Source organism: Mya arenaria, chromosome 14 (genome assembly GCF_026914265.1).
Source record: "Mya arenaria isolate MELC-2E11 chromosome 14, ASM2691426v1".
Classification (NCBI taxonomy): domain Eukaryota; kingdom Metazoa; phylum Mollusca; class Bivalvia; order Myida; family Myidae; genus Mya; species Mya arenaria.
The window spans coordinates 64,207,918-64,223,836 of NC_069135.1; the positions used below are offsets into that span (position 1 = coordinate 64,207,918).

Consider the following 15,919-nt stretch of genomic DNA (forward strand, 5'->3'; position numbering starts at 1 on the left):
AACACATTGACTAGCATACAAGCGCCTACATTGACGTAATTGCATTAGTAAACGTCAACAGTATGTCATTTTCGTACGAAATGATCCGTACAGTGTGTGTTATGTTTATTTGCTATGTAATAAATGATTATTTATGCGTGATTAAAAGTTAATATATGTACAGTCATGTAGAATATATTTTCTGCTTTAGTTTGATGCAATTTGTTTTTTTTCAAATCCCAAAAATGACAACAGTACAAAGGCAGTCCGGGAACTTTTTGATTGCACCTCGTATATTTTATCATGCAAGGGAACATCTCAACATGTTCACAAACAGGTACAAAAAAGTCGCCTGAACATGTTCACATTCAGAGACAAAAAAGACACCTTATCATTTTATTATCATAGTAAAATGAATAATCTCAAAATGTTAACTTTGAGGTATCCAGATGACCGCTTAATATGATTGTTTATCACAACATGTTCACATTTAGGTACAAAAACGACACCTATTCCACGTATTCTCATAGTGAAAGGAAAAAGTGAAAAATATACACTTTTATGTTTATTTCATCCTGAGAGGGAACATCCCAACATGTTCACATTCAGAGACAAAAACGACTCTTAAACATATTTATTCTCATAGTAAAATGGATAATCTCAAAATGTTAACTTTGAGGTATAAAGTAGACCGCTTAAGATGTTTATTCTCATTACAACATGTTCACATTAAGAGACAAAAAGACACAAGTTTTTTTTTTCTCAAAATGAAAGGAAAGAGTGAAAAATATACCTTAACATGTTTATTTCATCCTGAGAGGGAACGTCGCACATTCAGAGAAATAAATAAATGTGAATTTCATCATGAAATGAAACATCTCATCATGTTCACATTCAGGTACAAAATACCCTGAAACATACTTGCTTTGTTTGTCTTAATAAACTTAAGAGAAAAAAAATACCCAATCTTTATCAAACTTCAGTCCGATTTTTTGGTAGAACCCAGTTATATTGCCCTGTATGAAAACTTAAGAGAAGATGTCTCTGGTGTGGCTTGAACCAACGAACGTATATGCGCGAGGTGGACTTCTTAAAAAGAAAACCACTGTCATCTTGTGTTCATGCTTATTTGTATTACTATAGCAAGCTTATTTTACCCGATATGTATCGTTTTACTATCAAGAATAGTTTTGTTTTAATTGAAGGTCAAACTGGGTCACTTAGTCAAAAACAAGAAAATTCGGTTTCCCTCGACGTATATATTAAAACCAAACTAGATATGAATCTTTCGAACGCTTTTCCTTTGTGTAAGATGTAGGTTAAGTAATTTGTGAATCATCTGATAATAATCGACCATCAGGGCCAACCCAGGCCAATATTATGTCTTATACTCTGTCATCCAAATGCATACATAACAAGTTATTGTCAGCATTGATAGTCAGCAAAGATTTTATATCGAACTCGAAAATGTGTAATTTAATTCATAACGCAGAAAAGAAAGGTTTAGAAATAAAGACGAGTTGGAACTCTGCTTACCGAATTCTTATCAATTCTCTTAGCGCTTCATTTTTATGCTTCCGTTTTGTTACAATTTGAAATGAACACTATACATCGAGTGCTTAACCAAAATCTTTTAAATGAAAATCCCTTGTAAAGGGTGGTATTTGACCCACATAACAGCCCCACTATCAAACTAAATGGGTCTGAATTTATTTAGAGAAAATATAGCCCCGCCCTTATGTGCCACTCAGGGAGCATTATTGATTCCTTTAAATTGAAGAGCAATGGCTCCTTATAAAAAGCAATGAGTTTTGTAGAAATCGGGATGCTGAGCAAAATGAATCACTTATAGTGTTAATGGTTGGTTTCATACATAGCTAATACTTGCCATGTTCAAATAATGCTTGTTAAAATATTAGGTAAATGTATTGCTGAATTCTAAAATGTGTCGCCCCCATGATAGTGTTTTCTTGCTTTGAAATAAAATGACAAATAGTATATTATTTGTTTTGATTCGTGTTAATGATCTGTTTGTGATGTTTGTTTGTTTGCACTCATTCAGAGTTTAATGCACTCTCCTTGTGCATCTCAACTGGGATAGTGTTTGCCCTACATTTTCATTCAATCAAGGGCGTTAGATTTTCAAAATGTTTATTTTCTTATCTCTTACGAATCGTATCATACAATAAGGATTAAAGTCCCAGAACCTTTGTATCAGACAGAGTGACCTAATTTCTTACAATAAGGATTAAAGTCCCAGAACCTTTGTATCAGACTGAGTGACCTTTTTTCATACAATTAGGATTAAAGTCCCAGTACCTCTGTATAAGATTGAGTGACCTATTTTCATACAATAAGGATTAAAGTCCCAGAACCTTTGTATCAGACTGAGTGACCTAAGTTTTTACAATAAGAATTAAAATCCCTGTATCTCTGTATAAGATTGAGTGACCTATTTTCATGCAATAAGGATTAAAGTCCCAGTACCTTGACCTATTTTTATACAATAAGGATTAAAGTCCCAATATATCTGTATTAGATTGAGTGACCTAGTTTCATGCAATAAGGACTTAAGTCCCTGTATCTCTGTATTAGATTGAGTGACCTATTTTCATACAACAATGATTTAAGTCCCAGTATCTCTGTATTAGATTGAGTGATCTAGTTTCATACAATAAGGTTTAAAGTCCCTGTATCTCTGTATTAGATTGAGTGACCTATTTTTATACAATACGGATTAAAGTCCCAGTATCTCTGTATCAGATTAAGTGACCTATTTTCATACAATAAGGATTAAAGTCCCAATATCTCTGTATTAGGTTGAGTGACCTATTTTCATACAATAAGGACATACATTCTCTAAGTAAAGGTGAGGAACTCATTTAAAGGGTCAAAACCCGAGGATGATGTGAATATGTATTTTTTCCAGCCTTTTGCCTAGTGACGTAGTATTATAATATAATACAAATATGTGAACTTAAATTTTACTTGTGAAAAATAAAGGAAATTCAATATTGTTTAGTAGTGGTTTGATAGAAATTCGGAAAACTGAACCTCGTTTGCATTATATAACCTTATTCCTGTGTTATGAATTAAATGACCCATTTTCTCTTCTATGAATGATACCAATACCTGGTTGTGTACACATGGGGCATGAGTTTTCCATGTACTTTTCATCATATTAATGAACAAACGACATGCTATTCTAGCCCTGACATGGCAAGTTACTTCGCTTTTGACTTGACATGACTTGACACGATGCTTAGTGACCTTTTAAAAGTCTCTGTTTCAGACTTAGTGACCTTTTATATATCATAAAGAAACTGCTCTAAAGGTTATCAGGAGTGCAATATGGCTTAAAACACGAGGAAAATGCAAAAATGTAATGTTTCAAGTCTTTTGCCTAGTGACCTAGTTGTATAGTGTATATCCATTATTTGAACTTTATTATGATTTGTGACCAAAAAGACTATTCAAAAATGTTGTTTAGTGATTTGAAACTATGTCAGCAGAAATCCAACTTAATTCCTGCGTTATAAATGAAATGACTAATTTTCGAGTTCAATATAAAATCACTTCTGCCTATGAATGATGGCAATAATTTGTTACAAATAACTGGTTAACATGGGGATAATAATGTTAAGCATGCTCTTCTCTGGGTTAGCCTCATAACTTTTTTCATCAAATGTTATACTTTTATACTTTACCTTTATATAACAAAGGCAAACATCGTTCTAAAGATTAATAACTAGTTTGGTAAAACGGAGATGTCGAGGGAAACAGGGATTTTTCTTGTATTTAACTCAATGACCTAGTTGACCTTCTATGACGGTGACCTTCAACTACAACTAGTCTTAATAATAAAATGAAAAAAAACTATGAAAAGCTAACAATAAGCTTGGTATAGTTACAAAAATAAAAGTTTACATATACTGAAAATGGTCTTGTTGTTAAGCTGTCCACCTCTCGTCTAAGAGGTTATAGATTCCAGCCCCACCAGGGTTATCTTCTCTTGACATTACAAACTTGACATTATCATTGGTATCTACACAGAAAATGGAGATCTAGTAAAGTTACCTTTCAACCAAGTTTTTTCACAATCAAACAGGACAATATTGCTGGTTTGTTCCAAGTTTTTTTCACAATCAAACAGGACCATATAGCTGGTTTGTTCCAAGTTTGATAAAGATCGGTCAATTCTTCTTGCAAGGTTTTCGCAATCATAAGTTTGTTATCGTGACAAAGACCAACAATTTTATTATGGGATTTTAATAAATATTTCTGAATATAATGTACAGACAAAATATGTATCATCAAGTTATTAAACCACATTTTGATAACCTTTCCAAATTTTAAAAGCAATGTCAACGCCTTGAACATAAATACTTAATTGACAAATACAGGAGCAGGACTATAGATAAAAACAACAATTATCAAACACGCTGTTCAGGGGTGGTATTCAATATTGATCTTAATTGGATATCAGAATGATATAGACAATCGGATTGCGGGATATAAATAACGGACCTTTACCGTGAAACAAGTCAATCCTGTATGACCATAAAGAAGGCTTTAGTTTCATACTGAATACTATTCTAGAAGCAAAAATAACGCATGCCATTGCAATATTTGTTTCATATTTCCCGTTGGTATGCACCTCAATATAAAATAGTGTTTTTAATATTGTTGTGTTCAAAAGCATTCTCTAGAAAATCGTTACTTCTAATCTAATGTCGCGATGGTTTACAGTTTTTTAATAAAAATTAATGTTATAAGTCACAAATGCTATCTGTTTTTTACAACGTATTTAGTTTGTTTTGTTTCGCTTGTGTCTTCATTTAATACATTTCTTCGTGTCGTCACATTTTGCGAATCGGATGACGTCACGTTCTTGTCGTTATGAAATCTCCTCTGAGTCATTGGCGTAGGAGTATTGCTTGACATGCTCCAAGAGTCGCTTATCCGTTGCTAAGGAAATAAAAACAAAGTAGAATTGCCTTAAAATGTTTTGATTTCATTTTGGTTTTATGGTTATCTCATTTTTAACAAAGTTTCTTGAAAGCCAGCTAAAATATGAAGGCTGTAAAAATATTAGTGAAATTCTTAAAAAACTTCCAAGAGTCGCTAATCCGTTGCTAAAGATATAACAACGAGGTAGAATTACGCTCAAAATAATTTGATTTTAATTTCTTTTGGGCATAATACACTTATTCTATGGAGTTTTAAAGCAGAATTCCTCACAATTTCCATGAGATAAGAATTTTGGTTAAATCCTCTGAACGAAAAATAAATCATAAACAAGTCTTTTAGGTTCTTGAAGAGCCAATGTATAATAGCTTATATCAATGACATGTACACAAGTAGTTTATATGGCCTTGAATATGAATCGAATGAAATGTTCACAATTACTTGTGAAATTGACCGGTAACTGAATGTAATAAAAAAAATCCCTGAATTGTATATCAAACAAAAACTTATTTGCTGTTAATAATCTCATCTTAAACTTACATCAACCAAACGCTTCCGGTCTGAAAAAGAGACAACACGAAAATCAAAGCACCGAAGGGCATTAGGGGGAGGATCAACAGGGAAGTATTTAATATTTTGTTTAGAAAAGAGTTCAGCTGTTATTATGTATATATATTAGGGATGCAAACGAATGGGAAAATTGATATTCGAATATTCGGTTATTCTTTCGATCGAATATTCGAATATTCGATTAACAAAATTAATATTTAAGAAATGTAGTTAACTACAATTATTATTCTCTACATTTATAGCCGGGGCTTTTGCCATAGCCGGTACACGCGACGGACCCTGATAAATCCAACAAAAAGCAAAATATTTTGAACAAATAAAAAGCCAAATTAATTTCAATTCCACAGCATTCATATTTGAAAAAAAAAAAAACCTGATCGTAAATTCCCGGTCGAATGTCGTGATCACCAACGGAGGGTCTTTCCGTAGGACGAGAGGCTCGTTCTGGGATTGATCTCTACTTAATATATATATATGTAAATCCAAACCTAATCGGGGATAAGTTCAGTAATAAAACGAAAATGACCCTGAATTTTGACTCATTTATTGTACAACATTATCCTAAAACGCTATACTATACAGTTACATTTCATCGCACGAGCGACATATTGAAACATGGAAGATAGTTTAGAGCACATAACTAGCACATGTCATTCATATTATTACGGCGATTTGAGCTATATTGCACAGCTTAATTGGCAGCCATGACACCACTTTGGTTGCTGTTTCCGTATATCTTTTATTGGCATGGTCATTAAAATTTACCGAAAATAATTGTTTGATGTCACTTGTCTAATAGCCATTTTTCGTAAATTTACGGGTACTGTTTATATAGTCGCCGACGATCTGTCCCTTATTAACATGTGACAAGTGTATAGTGTCATAGCGTTCACGCCCCTGGCATAAGGGATCAGTCGTTGTAAAAAGACAAGTGAATAAATACAACAACACAGTTGTAGGCAAAAGGTTTATTTGTTATCAAACAAAAAAACATCGAATATTCGAATACCGATTTTGACATTCGAATATCAAACGTTCGATCGAATATTTGAATATTCGTTTGCATCCCTAATATATATGCTATAGGAAAGTTTTGTAATGTAAGTAAGTTCATGCCTTGTTTTAAGTTTGTGTAACAGTTTAAACAGACTAATAATGGTTATAGGTACGAGTTATATCTGTTTGAAATTAGAAACAATTTCTAATACACCGTTCATTGAAAACCGGTTTTATTGGGTCCTTAAGTTATATTTCAAAAGTTGACATAGCAAATCAACTGCACTTGTTATTGCATGGAAGTTAGTGAAAACATACCTACCTAATGCATATTTAAAGGTGTTCGGCATCTTGCTGTCAATGGCGGCTGTGTATAAAATGGAAATGCCATGGTCAAATAACAAATGAAAACTTTTACAAATCTTACAAATTAAAAAATTTCATGCTGCTATAAAACAATATGAAAACGAAGTGTGAACACATGCATACTGTCTTAACTTGAAACAAAGATTAAGAAACTCACTTATATAAAAGCGATCAAATTGTAATAAAGTAATAGTTAAAGTTAATTATTATGTAGTTTGACCTATTTATTTCGGTCAATACATTTTACAACCCTTTAACCAACTTGGTGTTTAAGATTCTAGTTTAACTTATCATGACTCTGTTTAAATCTTCCGATTTAGCTGAGTAAAATCAATAACGGCTAATTGCTGATTTACCCAATTTCCTGTTGTATAAATACTGTCATTCAATTGGACAAAAGCTAATTTCGAACACTAAACTGTAATTATAATTGCCGTTGTCAAATATATTTATCATGATTTGAGTTAACGAACTTAATATAATGGTTCTTGATTCTGCTCGTCTGCAGACGTTATTTATGTTGCTACAATACAGTTAGTTCGCCACTGAGCCTTTTCACTTTTTCACAATTGGTTTGCTTACGTTTTGCCAGCCTTATTTTCTTTTCATGGTGTTTCATATGGTGGAAAGTTAACATCTGGTTAATATATTTCTTAGATTTCGGCTGCATAGCTGAAATAAATAAAGAAACAATACATTACATGACATTAAAAAAATGACCAAACAATAAAATAATTAAACCTCAAATTTAAAATTGAAATACTGAAATAGAGCTGTTACAGGAGTAATGAAACATGATATTCTCGTTCAATAACATATTTTGCATATATAGCTAATGCAGATGTATTTTTTAACAGAAATCGGAAGTGCATTGAGCGATTTTTCAATGTTTCGGGGCCTAACAGCGTTTTTATAATATGTCCATCGGCTCATTATTTAAATTTTCTTCATCTACACATTAAGCCTTTTCAAATGATACCTAATTAATATGGGATAACCAGGAATCAAAATTTCCCATTTATGTTCACCGGGCTCTATTTGCAAATTCGTGATATTTCAATTGTAAACCGTATCAAATCAGAATAATGTTATAATATGGTATGATTTTGGTACACGAATGAGGCTCTGTCTTGTTTAAATATGTTAATCATCTGAAAATAGCTACATACGGGTACTCCTGATTCCACCTTGTTGCATAGACATCACCTTCTTATCGCCTTGGTAACGACGCGGACCTTAAAAAGTTAATCTATATCATAGCAGGTGTATTAAATTGGTAGGAACATGTAATTAAATGGACTTGTCCTATATTATTATTCCACTCTGTTGCATCGACACCATCTTTAATCGCCTTGGTAACAGCGCATGCCAAGAAAGGTAAACGAACTCAATGATATTTTGTAGACAAATATAATTTCAAGCGTCTGAATGAAGCTCAATATTTAAACACATATTTGCGACATTGAATTAATTGTTGTTGTATTACACATGTTTTCTGCTACATAATTAGTATTGATGAGTATCTGCGCTAAAACATTTTTTTAAATGTTGATGTATTTCTGTCTTGTTTTGAGTGATTTGATTAATCTACAGCATTGACTTTTATCGTTTGTCCTCGCATAAGATAAAAGGAACGTAAATGAAGAAATAAAGAGGTTAATGAATACATAAATTGATATATTAATTATATAAGTAGAAAATCATTGTAGAAATAAAGACGTAAATGAATTACCTTACTTGAATGATTAATAAGATAAGAATCATTCAAGAATAAAAAGGTAAACGAATTAATTTAATTATAACAGAAAGTGAAAACGAGCAAATCAAATTTAAAACAATTGTTTTGATCATTATATTACTATTTTTATTTTTAATTTAAAAATCAAGGAAAATTGTTATCAACATTTCTTACTGAACAGCAAATCGTATTCATCCATGATGTTCAAAAACCACAATAACATAAAATAAAAACACACAAGTTTTTAACGTTTATAACAAAAAAATTAACATATGCACATCGTTTTCAGAAGTCTCATATATTCATAACATTCAATGCAAATTGAGCCATTTGCGTAATCCTTTTTTAAAAATCAAAACGTAATAAGCATTTTCTTTGAAGAATGTCAGCACGTTTCATTAATAAAATTAAGTTTTACTCATGCATATACATCTGTAGCAAATATTTTAAAATTTAATCCACAATTTGTTCAATCGAAATCCCTTTAACAGAAACTGTTGGCCCAAGTCTTTTCAAATACAAGTCGATAATTTTGTATTTATCGTCAGCCATATTGTAATACTTTTGGCGTTCGCTGCCACGATAATTCTAATGGAGCGAAATTAATTAAAAACTGGTGATAACACTTTTGCTTAATACCAACATGGCAAACTTTTGAAACGTCAATAGTTTGCTGCTGATAGCTCACAAAAGTGTTTGTTTTAATAAAAATGAAAGATAAATATTGAAAAGCTGTTTGATGGAAGTCAGTTTATTCAGTTTGAATAATTGATAACATTGATAAAAATACAAACATATCAATACCCAGTTTGTAAATATAAGGAAATCTATTGTATACGAGATTGACAACTTTAATGATAAAAGCGCAAGCGCTTTCTTAGTTGTGGTTAAACATTGTATATACCTACAATAATAAATAGTTTTATATATTGTTGCACAAAGTCTGTCGACAATATAAATATGGTTTGGTGTCAAAAACTCCAGACTACAGAATCAAATATTTAATAAATTTATTAAAATAGTGAGCACTAGTGAATTAAATTCCCATTTTTGTATTAAAACTGCAACATATTTCTTTTAATACTTGTACTGTATCGTGTAGTCATATATACTTGAAGGTAATAATCTACAACAAATACTTCTGAAATGATGGGCATATGTAGCATAAGTCTGGTTTCAATATAAGTCATGTCTGGTATAAATAATGAATATTCGTTGTTTGAAATTTAGTGTTAATATTTGGAATTTACAAACCAAGTTGATGATCAAAGATAAGCAAACTCCTTTGAAACAAGTTTGATAGATAGTCGAGTCGGGTGGAACTGTCCGGAACGAGGTCACATATAAGAGCAAGTACTTATTGACGTACGTATAATATGGGTCAGGTCTGACGAATACTTTATACAAGCCTCAGCGTGTCTGCTATGGGACAAGATTTACAGAGTATTTGAGTTAAAAATACATATATGTGTATGATATGGGTCATATCTAATATACAGTTAAGCCATTTCTTTTATAAAACCCTGATTACTGTATAGAGACCTCCCTCGTTCTAGCATATCTTCTGCAAGCCTGCCATAAGTAATGATTTACACAATAATAACTCTTCTGTCGTGTAATTTTTCTTGGAGATAGAAGCAAGCTTCTGTACAAAACGACCTTATTTTTAATTTCTGTAAATATTGTTTAATTCTCTTAGTAGCATGAAGGTATACTGTGTATAAGGTATTGTGAATTCCGGCAACCGAATCTTAAATTACGGAATATATTGCACTTGATATACGTGTTTTAACATCGGGTCTGTATTTTAATAAGAAAACAATATACCTGTATCTTCCGTGTTTGTCCACCCAGCGGAAAATGGTGTCGCTATTCTGAACGTATTTGATAAGGGGCGAGCACTCTTGTTCTGTTTTGGCCAAACTGAGGTGTCAGCGTAAACTTCTCTTTTTTTGTTATTGAGGATTGGAACACTTTTAGCCTTTTCTTGGTGTATGTTTTCGTTTGGGACTGCCTCTAGATAATCTTTTTTAGAATCACTTAAGTTGTCGATATTGTCTTCTGAATTATTTTCAACAAATGTTAAAGAGGCGCGCTCGAAAAATGTCTCGGACGCCCGAGATTTTAACTTTACACCGTCATCATATGGTGGAATTATATCAACTGAAGAAACATCAAGATTTATGTCTAAATTAAGCATCCAGTTTGGAATATTAGCTGATGGTGCAGACTTTGCGCGTGAGGTTTTATCAATACTTTTTCGGATAGCCTCAATAGTTGAGAGGTCCTGATAATATGACGTCACCACTTTCTGTTGTTCGTTCTGCTCAGAGCAGGTCTCATGTCGACCGAAATCCTTCACTGCTGAGTCATGACTGTAAGTTGGGTGAAACTGAGGTTCTGTTGCCCGTGACCTCGGAGCATTCTCTGGTGGTATTTTACGTTTGTCTTGCAAACGTTGGCGCTTGTTAGAATTCCGTTCGCGTGCACCAGGATGACGTTCCTTCCGATCAACATTTCGCGGCCTCAATTGGGCGTATACGTCAGAATTTACAAAAAGCATATTCTGTAAATACAAATGTAAAATATTTTTGTCACAAAAATAGTAAAAGAGCAAATAACATAAACATTAAATCACCCTCGATAATTTGGCGTATGCAATTAGCATATTTTGTTATTATAAATGCAAAAGAAGTTTTTCAGATGAAAGGTAAAATGACAGATGACATAAACATTATACCCTATACGAAACAATTTCAGTCCGTTATAAGTCATTATAGCAACTAACATGCAACGATATAAAGGACATTCCTTCATTTTCTTATCAAACTTTTATGGCATAGATGTGACATTTGTGAACTATATATTTATCTCGTTTCAACAACTTAGTGTGTCATGGCTACGGCTTTCTATCCCGATCCCACGATTTAGTAATCTCGTGTCATAATTCCACGATTTACTTACTCGTTCCCACAACTTTGTACGTCTTGGCCGCGACTTAGAGATTACCAAGTCGTGGCTACGACAAAAAAAGCCATTCTTACTTCTGAGAACTAGTAATTAAGTCATGGAAATAGAAAAATCAACCCCTATGCCATTGATCACGTGTTGATCGGATCAGTCGTAAGGTCAAAATTGGGGTTGGGGGTGGGGGGATAGAGAATTGCAGATTGAAAAATTGCCACGGAGTTATTAAGCTTCCAATTACTCCCACTTTATTCACATGCCATGTTTGAAGAATGAAGGTGCAACCTACATTTATAGACACTTTAAAGTGAAATTAATAAATACACATGTATAACAAACATTATTTTTGAGTGATACACCTTCAACTACTTACTAAATAATGCATTTATGGAAATATTATTTACTGATAACAATATTGTAACAGTGTTTTGAAAACGCAAAAGGATAAATGATTGGTGTGTGCTAAAATATTTAATGTGATCTACTATTAAACTCGGTATCCTTTCAGGAGAATCACTGTTTTCTCTCCTGCACCTCTTATACGGTCCAAAATGTTACCCCTGTGTACCCTCCGTTAATACGGATGTTCGGTAGCAGTCAATCGTTTGTTGATCATTCGATTGTTGATCGTAAGGTGCGAATCGGGGATTGCAAATTTCTATCTATAAGGCATTGAAGGTAAATTTCGGCAATATCTGTCTTTAAAAAATATAAAGCTATTGTTTTTGTTAAACAGGTACTATGTTACGCCTGATTCTTATATAGGGCAATTTAAATTCGAAACTGTGCTAGAATCACCCTCAATTTCAAATCTGAAGCTAAGCTTTAAAGCTGCACTCTCACAGATTGAACGTTTTGACAACTTTTTTTTATTCTTTTGTCTTGAAACGAGATTTTTTTTTTGCGTAAATATCTGCAAACCAATGATAAAAGACTGCTGACAAAAGATCAGATCGCAGCTTTACATATTACCGTTCCATAATTGATGTTTTATGCATTTTTCTTAAACCATTAGGAACGGTTTAAGCCATAAAACATTAAATTTGGAATAAAAATATGAAGATCTGCGATCTGATTTTTTGTCAGCAGTCTTTAATCATTGGTTAGCAGATATCTACGCAATATTTTCCAATTCCAAGACAAAAAATAAAAAAATGGAAAAACGGTAAATCTGTGAGAGGGCAGCTTTAAACCTGATGTCTGCAACCCGGTGTTAATCAATCTCCAATGCAGTGTCCTCCATTAACAAGCAGAATAGATCACTGCATTTGCATGGGATGCAGTTATGTATACTTTCTAAGTACGTTTACAAATAATTTACATTTCATTTACCAAAATAACGTTTTTTTTCTATTGACACGGGGTTTTCATGTTGTGTGCTCAAACACCTTAGCGATGTATAAAGGAATGTTCATGTGTTCGTTCAATATGCTCCGACCAGAGTTTTCACAGATCAATGGCCTATGTGAGGTTGAAGTGATTCCAAATTCCTACCACTCTGGCAATATTCATGGTAATTGAACATAAACTCGTGATTGCCTCGAACATGAGCCATCATATAGCCAGCATATTGAGGCATAAGGCAATGCTCACGTGTTAATGTGTTAATGTGCTCAAACCAGACTTCTCCGAATACAATGGTATATTTGAGGTTGAAGAGATTCCAAATGCCGAACACTCTAGCATAGTGGCAATAGCCATGATAATTTTAAGCAAACGTGTCAATGCCTAGAACATTAGCCATGAAAACTTATTATTATTATCTATAGTTCACATTAAAGGCTTTGAACCTAGTTTATCACTTCACTTTCTGTTAAGGACCCCTAAGTCGAATAATCGGGTCAGTCCGTCCCAAAAATGGCTCTTGCAGCAGCAAAGTTCAATTTTTTCGGGCTCTATTTTCGGTTATTTAGTACAACAGCTCCAGCGATATAAATTGATCATAAAGTAAGCCTCGTGGCCTAGTTCATCCCTACACTGATCGTTATGTCCCCTCGGTAACATTTTCGGGTCAGTTTGTCCCTATCCCACATAGCCTGCCTAAAATCCTAGGGTATTCACATGTACCATCACCTAGGGCCAGGTATCGGCTACACAGTGACATAGGTCCATATGGTCCCCTTGCTCGTTTCTGCGAGAACGAGTCTTACATGTATGGTGGGTGTCAGTAGGGCTTATATTGCCCATATACGCACAATGTTGGGCTAAGGACGGGGCCAGACTAAAATTCTCGTAGTATTAACAGTTTTCCCGAATGTATCACACCGCCAGGTATCCCTTGGATACAGTGTCATTGGTCCCCTTGCTCGTTTTTAAGGCATCCGCACCATAACAGTGTCTGAATATGGGCCAAATTGGCATTGGGGATCGAGTTCATGTCCCTATCCCGCATAGCCTGCCTTAAATCCTAGGGTATTCACATGTGCCATCTAGGGCCAGGTCTCGGCTACACAGTGACATAGGTCCCTATGGTCCCCTTGCTCGTTTCTGCGAGAACGAGTCTTACATGTTTCCTCCTCGAGAATATTGCATTTCCTCTTATTGTATTGATTTTGATGGTATTACGGTGCTAGCACCGCATCACCGCGGTGATATGGGGATACGGTGCTACGGTGCTAACTTCACGCACATTACTAAACCGACATTGTTTTGAAAATTTGAAAGTTCTTACTCATTTGAGTACACCATTTAAATCCTCGGTATACATGTATTTGTAATTTTTTTTCAATTTGTATTTTTTATACTTAAAGTGACACTCTTATTCAACATCAATACATACACCTGTATAACAAACATAAATTTTGAGTGATAAACCTTTAACTACTTACTAAATAATGCGTTGATGGAAAATATTAGTTACTGATAACAAGATTGTAACTGTGTATGTAATAGCAGAAAGCGCAAAAATAGTAAACGATTGGTGAGTGCTAAAAGATTTACTGTGTCTACTTTAGTCTCATAAGGTAGAAATATCGTGTTATATGCTGATGTTGTTGTTTTTTTCAAATTCAACTCGGTTTCCTTCTTAAGAACCATTGTTTTCCACATTTATTCATCCTTTATAAAATATTAAACCAATATTATTAATTGTGGTAAATCTTATTTGGGAGTAAGAATGAATCTTTAAACAAAATTGTGTGCGTTAATCTCCGTTACAATGCGAATAAATATGCAAAAAAATGAACTGTTACACAAATGAGTAATTACTTAAAGGCACACACCATTGGTAGATGCAAACATTATATTTCTTTATTTTAATGTTTTTTTTTTATGTTGAATTAATTTGACTGAAATGATTAATACCACAAAAACATATGATTTCGGTACATCTCAAACAAAATTAAGCTTTATTATAAAAAGAAATTGCAATTAATGGCTACGTGGCCACTAATTCCAAGCTCAACAATATAGCTAATATTTTATATGTACCTAAATCAAATGTCTTTTATGTTTTGATCATTGAAGTGAAATGAGTTTAACATGATAATGCATAAACAATGCATCAACCCATATTTTGTGCCTTTTTCTTGATCTAAAACAAATTTTCTTCCATTTTTTGTATTTTGTGTTTTCAATATATCACTATAATATATGAGAGAATATGATTTTAAAACAGTTAAAACGTTCGATAATGAGCCGTTATGTGGTATAAAGAGTTCAGTTAGTCATAGACTAATTAAGTTTTTTCGAAAACTGAGGCCACATATCCAGTTATACAGATATATCAAGAATTACGGACCAATAAAACCCCGTTGGCTCGAACTCAAAGGGACCGGCAAAAATACCTCGAGCCTCGGAAAAATTCGAGCCAAGCGGGAATGCTTTCATTCTGAAAAAAGAAATCCGCCCTTTACATCCAGTTCGAGCCAACAAGGAAATCGAGTCAAGCGAGGTCGAGCCAACGCTGTTCGCCTGTAAATGTATAAAGTACATTTCGTTTCGTTCGTACAAACGCGACAGTACAATGATGAAAACGCGACAGTACAATAACGAAAACGCGATAATACGACAGTACGATGATGATAATGCGATAAACTATCGTGTTTTTCACTATCGTTTTATAGAGTTTTCACCGTCGTTATATCGTGATTTCGCGTTTTCATCATCGTACCATCGTACTATCGCGTTTTTTCATCATCGTACTGTCGTGTTTTTACCATCGTACTGTCGTGTTTTCATCATCGTACTTTACACGACAGTGAAAACGCGATAGTACGTTGGTGAAAACGCACTAGTACGATGATGAAAACGCGATAGTACGATGATGAAAACACGATAGTACGATGATAGATTGGAGCTCCTCGGCTATTTTATCGAAACGTTCTTTTCGATAAA

The 15,919-nt window shown here is 33.6% G+C and overlaps 1 long non-coding RNA gene across 1 annotated transcript; it reads right to left on the minus strand.

Moving 5' to 3' along the window:
- Positions 1–5,487: 5,487 nt before the first annotated feature.
- On the minus strand, positions 5,488–8,116 carry LOC128217022 (uncharacterized). Its single transcript, XR_008258175.1, has 4 exons — positions 8,049–8,116; positions 7,462–7,551; positions 6,836–6,880; positions 5,488–5,507 (listed from the first exon to the last, which is right to left on the minus strand). It is a non-coding gene; the product is annotated as an uncharacterized LOC128217022 (long non-coding RNA).
- Between the last annotated feature and the right edge of the window lie 7,803 nt (positions 8,117–15,919).